The following is a 7,211-nucleotide window of genomic DNA, read 5'->3' as shown; positions in this document are numbered from 1 at the left end:
TTCTCTGATACCACCCCAGCAGGAGATGGGGGATGGCAGGGGTGGTAGGAGAGGTGCCTCATTATAGCATATTAAGGGTGGAAGTCTAAGCTCCTCCACTCAGCCTCTGCAGATAAGGAGGACAGAGGGACCATGGTTTTCTCCATGGTATTTAGCTAGAACAAGACAGTTATTTTCTGTAAGTTTTCTTTCTTGCCAGGTTACCTCTTTCCTGGTCCCTTGACTAGAGAGAGCAGGCCTTTTTATTTTTCGTGTGTGCTCCCGTTGGCATTTCTGAGTTGCTGGCTTCTCTGGCACCCAGTCCAGGATATTGTAAGACCAAAAGAAAATCCAGGGAGCTCATTCTCTGTTGTTCCTCAGGTCCAAGATCCCAGCCAAATCTTCTTCTCTCCACCTTTCAGAGCCTTCTTGTATTTGTTTTATATATAATGATCAGGGTTTTAGCTGTACTTATCAGGAGGAATAAGTCTGCCTATTTCATCTTGGTCTGAGCCAAAAGTCCTGCTGATTTTTTAAATTATTTCCTTTCTTGTCCTTACTTCTCTTTTTTTAGCCTCTTAAAATGGAAGCTTATTGATTTTACATCCTTCTTCTTTTTTAATATGTTTTTTAATAAGAATTAATCCATAAATTCCCTCTAAGCACTGCTTTCACTGCATCCCACAAATTTTGATACGTTGTGTTTACATTATTATTCAGTTCAAAATATTTTCTAATTTCCCTTGTGATTTTTCTTTCTTTGACCCATGGGTTATTTAGAGGTGTGTTGTTTGATTTTCAAACACTGGGTGATTTTTCTAGATGTCTTATTACTATTGGTTTCTAATTTAATACTTTTGTGGTCAAAGAATATACTTAGTATGATAATAATCTTTTTAAATTTATTGAGACTGGTTTTACCTCTCAGCATATGGTCTATCTTGATAAATGTTCCACATGCACTTGGAAAGACTATGTATTCTGCAAGTTGCTGGATACAGTGTTGTATAAATGTCAATTAGGTTAAATTGGTTGATAGTGTTGTTTAAATCTATATCTTTACTGATTTGGGGGGTGGCTACTTGTTCTATCAATTACTGAGAAGAGTGTTAAAATCTCTAAGTATGTTGTAGATTTATTTACTTCTCTCTTTAGTTCTGCCGATTGTTGCTTCAAGTATTTTGAAGCTTTGTTGTTACGTATACATATACACTTTAGGATTGAATGTCTTTTGGATGAATTGATCTTTTTATCACTATAAAACACCTTTTTTCAGTCTAGTAATTCTCTTGGTTTTGAAGTCTATATTGTCTGATATTAATATAGCCAGACCTATGCCTAGTGTTTGTACAGTATGTCTTTTCTACCCTTTTACTTTCAACTTGTCTTTTTTGTAACTAAAGTGTGTTTCTTATAAACAGCTTGCTTTCCCCCCTCATTTCTTTTTATTGTGGTAAAATATACATAACAAATTTTGCCATTTTAACCATTTTAAGTGTATTAAGTACATTCACATGGTTGTGCAACCATTACCATCATTCATCTCCAGAACTTTGTCATCTCCCCAAACTGAAACTCTACCCATTAAGAAGTAACTCCTCGCTCTCCACTCCCCCCAGCTCCTGGTAACCACTATTCTACTTTGTGTTTCAATGAATTTGACTATTCTGGGTAACTCATATAAGTGGAATCATACAATATCTGTCCTTTCGTGTCTGGCTTATTTCACTTAAGTCATCAAGATTTGTCCATGCTGTAGTGTGTGTCAGAATTTCATTTTTCTTAAGGCTGAATAATATTCCATTGTATGTATATATCACATTGTGTTCATCCATTCATCCATTGATGGACATTTGGGCTGTTTCCACCTTTTCGCTACTGTAAATAGTGCTGCTAGGAACATTGGTGTATAAACCTCATACACATATATAATTTTAAGCTGAAGAGTCTGCTAGATTCAATAGTAGCCATTTATTTTCCTATGATAGTTATTAATGCTGTTCAGTAAATATTTTCAGCTGTCTTCTGGGAATATGGTAAGATTGCATCTTCCGGCTCCCTTGTGATTGGATGGGGTCATGTGACTAGTTCTGGCCAATGGCTTGTAAGACACACTTCTACTTCTGGACCAGAGCATTTAATTGCCAGTGTGAAATACTCTAGAGGTCTTACTCCCTCTTCTACAGTAACTGGCAACATTCAAGATGGCAGATGATCTGTTATCCTGGGTGCTAGAACGAGGAGACATGGAGCAGAGCCCGTAGTGGACCCTCGATAGACATAGAGTGCTATGAACTGAATTATGTCCCCCTCAAAATTCATATGTTGAAGCCCTAGTCCCAGTGTGGCTGCATTTGGAGATGGTGCTTTTGGGAAGCAATTAAAGTTAAATGAGGTCATAAAATTGGGTGCCTGAATCGATAGGATTAGTGTCCTTATATGAAGACACACCAGAGAGCTTGCTCTCTCTCTTTCTCTCCGTGCACATGCATTAAGGAAAGATCCTGTGAGGATAAACAAAAAGGCAGCTGTCTGCAAAAGAGCTCTCACCAGAAACCAATCAACCAGCACCTTGATCTTGGATTTCTAGCCTCCAGAACTGTGAGAAAATTAATTTCTGTTGTTTAAGCCACTCAGTTTACAGAATTTTGTTATGGCAGCTACGGCAGACTAAGACATGTAGTGTGAGTGAGAATTTAGCTTGGTTGTTCTAAGCTACTAAGTTTCTAAGGGTCTTCATTACCTCAGCATAACCAAGATTATCCTGATTGACACAACTCCTTTGGCTAAAGGGAAAACAGAAAGATATAGTGAAACTGAAGCTGTTCTGCCTTACAAAGACAACTCTGATACTCTATAGATGGGATTTACATACACCGGTTTAAACGACAATCAGATAGCAAGGCTTGAAGAAGCTGGTAATATTGCATAAGAGAGAACAATAAATTTATGAAGTCTGAATAACTAAAGAAACTTTTATAAGTAATCTCGACAGAAGAGGAATAGAAAGATTGTAAAATACAGCACAGGTATACATTTAACATTTGTGTCCTTCTTCCTCAATATAGATTAGGATTTATATCCTTTGTAACTTTGATCTAACATCTTAAAGACTGCTCCTCGGTTTTATTACAGTTTTCTAAATTGACTCACTGCTCAGCATGGTGATTTTCACAGTGCCTGAGTAAATAAACTTTTATCTTGAAAAAAGCTTTTTTTACCCACTAAGGCTGCCAGTTAAGCTTGTAGTCTCTGGCTGTAGGCAAGATTTGCCAGCCAGCACTGAAACAGAGAAATATAAACAAGGTGAATAAAAACCAAGCGCCTCAAAAGAATGAGAAGAGAAGCCACAGACTAGGAGAAAATATTTGCAAAAGACATATCTGGTAAAGGACTGTTATCCAAAATATACAAATAACTCTTTAAAATTCAACAATAAGAAAATGAACAACCTAATTTAAAAATAGGCAAAGTATCTGAATAGATACCTCACCAAAGATGATATACAGATGGCAAATAAGTAAATGAAAAGATGCTCAATATCACATGTCATTAGGGAATTGCAAACTAAAACAAGGAGATACCACTACACATCCATTAGAATGGCTAAAACCCAAAACAACATCAAATGCTGGCAAGGATGTGGAGCAACAGGAACTCTCATTCATTGCTGGTGGGAATACAAAACAGTGTAACTAATTTGGAAGATAGTTTGGCAGATTTTTACAAAACTAGACATACTCTTACTATACGACCCAGCAATTATACTCTAAGGTATTTACCCAAATGAAGTGAAAACTTACACCCACACAAAAGCCTGCACATAATTATAGCAGGTTTATTCATAACTGCCAAAAATTGGAAGCAACCTAAATGTCCTTCAATAGGTGAATGGATAAACTGAGGTACATCCATACAAAGGAATATTATTCCGTGACAAAAAGAAATGAGCTATCAAGCCATGAAAAGATATGAAGGAAATTTAAATGCATATTATTAAGCGAAAGAAGCCAGTCTGAAAAGCCTACATACTGTATCATCCCAACCATGTGACATTCTGGAAAAGGCAAAACTATAGAGACAGTAAAAAGATCAGTGGTTGTCAGGCATTAGGGAGTAGGGTGGGAGGAGGAAGAGGTGGAGCACAGGGGATTTTTAGGGCAGTGAAACTATTCTGTATGATACTATAATGGTGAATACATATCATTTTACATTTGTCAAAGCCCACAGAGTGCACAACACCAAGAATGAACCCTAATGTAAACTATGGACTTTGGGTAACAATGATGTGTCAATGTTGGTTCATTGATTGTTAACAAATGTATCACACTGGTGCCAGATGTTGATGGTGGGGGTGGCTGTGTGTGTGTGTATGTGTGTGTCGTGGGGGGCGCTTATGTCAGAACTCTGTACTTTGCACTCAATTTTGCTGTGATCCTAAAACTACTCTAAAGCCTATTAATTAAAAAAACAACTGCCAAGAAAGAGAGAATATAGGGTTTAATCTTCCACAATGGAGAAAACACAAGGCTTATAAATTTCTGCTTCCACAGAGCATTAGGCAGAGACAGGCTAAGAATCCCTATTTTGCAGCAAAGAAAGTCACTGAGGGATTCAACTAATGGGAAGAAAGAATTGTTCTCAGTGGCGGACCACTGTTTGGGGCGAAGCCAGCCAGTGGAATAGAAACTGTCCTTGGTATTTATGAGAACTGGAGCTCCATGTCTGTTTAGCTGAGCAAGGATTTGTCAGACACTACATTCCACTGAGTCCCTGGAATATACTCCTGTACAGAGGGGGAAATGGCACAGGGCCTGGGAGCTTTCAGTCACCTTTTGGGCTCTGCAATACGGTGGATGCCAGGGCCTGAAGACAGTGATTCTTGGTTGCATGGAATCTTGCCACTGCAGGTCCAAGAGCAAAGCAAGATACTGCCCTCTACTCCCATGTTCACAGGTCCCAAGGCCTAAGGGACTGGTCACAAGGAGGCAAAGCTGTCCGTCCTCTTTGGTAGGACTCTGCCAATTCTTTAAAAAAAATTGTTTTGGACATAATTTCAGACTCATAGAAAAGTTGCAATAACAGTAGAAAGAATTCCTTTAATACGCTTCACTCAGATTTCCCCCAATTTTAACATTACCACATTTGCTTTATATCTATTCCTCCCTCCCCCCTCTCATTACACATGCACATATACATGCACTTTTTTTTTCTATCATTTGAGAATAAGTTGCAGACATGATGCCCCTTTGCCCCCAAATGAACTACTTCAATTTGTATTTCCTAAAACCAAGGACATTCTCTTACATAACCACAGTACAATTCTCAAGATTAGGAATTTAACACTGATACAATAATATAATCTTCGGACAATATTCAGATTTTGCCAAGTGTCCCAAAGATGTCCACTACAAAAAAGAAAATCCTGCATTTATTTATTTTTATTTTTTTGAGGAAGATTAGCCCTGAGCTAGCTACTGCCAATCCTCCTCTTTTTTCTGAGGAAGACTGGCCCTGAGCTAACATCCATGCCCATCTTCCTCTACTTTATATGTGGGATGCCTACCACACCATGGCGTTTGCCAAGCAGTGCCATGTCCGCACCCAGGATCCGAACCGGCGAACCCCAGGCCGCAGAGAAGCAGAATGTGCGAACTTAACCACTGCACCACTAGGCCAGCCCCCAGATCCTGCACTGCATTCAGTTGCCAGTCTCTTTAGCCTGCTTTAATCGGGAGCGTTCCTCAGTCTTTCTCTGTCTTTCATAACATTGACCTTTCTGAAGAGTACAGGCCAGTTATCTTGTAGGATGCCCCTCAGTCTGGGTTTGTCTCTTGTTTCTTCATAATTCAAATTCAGGTAATGCATTTTTGGTAGAAACATCACAGAAATGTTGTATTCTTCTCAGTGCATCGTACCAGGAGGTACCAGTAGTTGTGCTAATACTGGGGATGTTAATTTGATCAAGGGGTTAAAGTGGTGTCTGCCAGATTATTCTATGAAGGATCCTGCCAAGTCTATTTCCCCTGCCAGAAGTCCTCAGTACAAAGTAGGCTGAATGAAGAGTGTTCACTGGTGAACTGCAAACAATCCTTCAAAACGCAGCTTAAGTGACCTTATAGGGAGGCCTCACTGACCACCCCTTTACAGACTTACAGGTCTTTGCTTTTTTTTTTTTTAGCTTGAGGATGATTTGCCCTGAGCTAACATCTATGCCAATCTTCCTCTCTTTTGTATGTGGGTTGCCGCCACAGCATGGCCATGGATGAGTAGTATAAGTCCCTGCCTGGGAACCAAACTTGGGATGCCGAAAAGGAGCATGTCAAACTTAACCACTAGACCACAGGGCCGGCCCTTTTGCTTTTTGCCGTATTTCAGCATTTAGCACTCTCTACCATGATTGTTTACTTGTTTGTACTTCCAAAGACCAGGATGATGCATGGCACATAGTTGGTGTTTATAAATGTTGAATGAATGAATGAAAGTGATAGGCTAGAGAAAGGGGTAGGTGAGGACCAGTGGAAGAGGACAAGTCAAGACTGAGAATAGATTTCTCAGGAAGGAGGCTCTCTTCCTGATACAGAGAGTATCTGCTTCTGGAGAGGAAGAAGGGTGGGAGCTTCCAGCTGTCTGGACTGGCTCTCTCCACCCCATTTCAGGCAGAAACAGCGTTTCAGAGCTAGAAGGCAGCTGGATTATTACTGGTGATCTGGGTTATGTGTCGAGGCAAGATTCCAGTGGTCCCTACATTTGAGGCAGCCATTTCCAGGATTCCTGCCATTGCATCAGGAGAAAGGCATAAAGAGAGGTGCTATCCTTCAGAGAACTGCACATGCGTTGCTGAGGTGGAGTGGGGGGAGGAGAGGAGCAAACATCTGGTCACTGACTCACCAAGCGTGACTCGGCGTGCAAATCCCAGGAGGCAAGTTTCCCAAGAGCTCATGTGCTAACCACTCACACTGCAATGTTATGGAAAGTGCCTAAAAGTGAAAAGAAATCCTAGGCCAAAGTTCCAGGTGTGGAGAAGTTATTCTGAGCAAGGAACTGGTCAACAGAAAGAATGTAGCAGTTTAAACTAAATGGAACAATAGATTCTACAAAGGAGACTCAGGGAAGCAAAAGGCAGAATATCAGAACCATCAGTTTAATTGGAAAAAGATAAAATCTAATTAAATCCAGACCAAAAAAGTATATATTTAATCAACGATAAATAAGAGCGGTAGACATAAGAT

Source organism: Equus asinus, chromosome 13 (genome assembly GCF_041296235.1).
Source record: "Equus asinus isolate D_3611 breed Donkey chromosome 13, EquAss-T2T_v2, whole genome shotgun sequence".
NCBI classification, from domain to species: domain Eukaryota; kingdom Metazoa; phylum Chordata; class Mammalia; order Perissodactyla; family Equidae; genus Equus; species Equus asinus.
The sequence above is the reverse complement of the archived record's forward strand: the minus strand, read 5'-3'. Positions refer to the sequence as shown.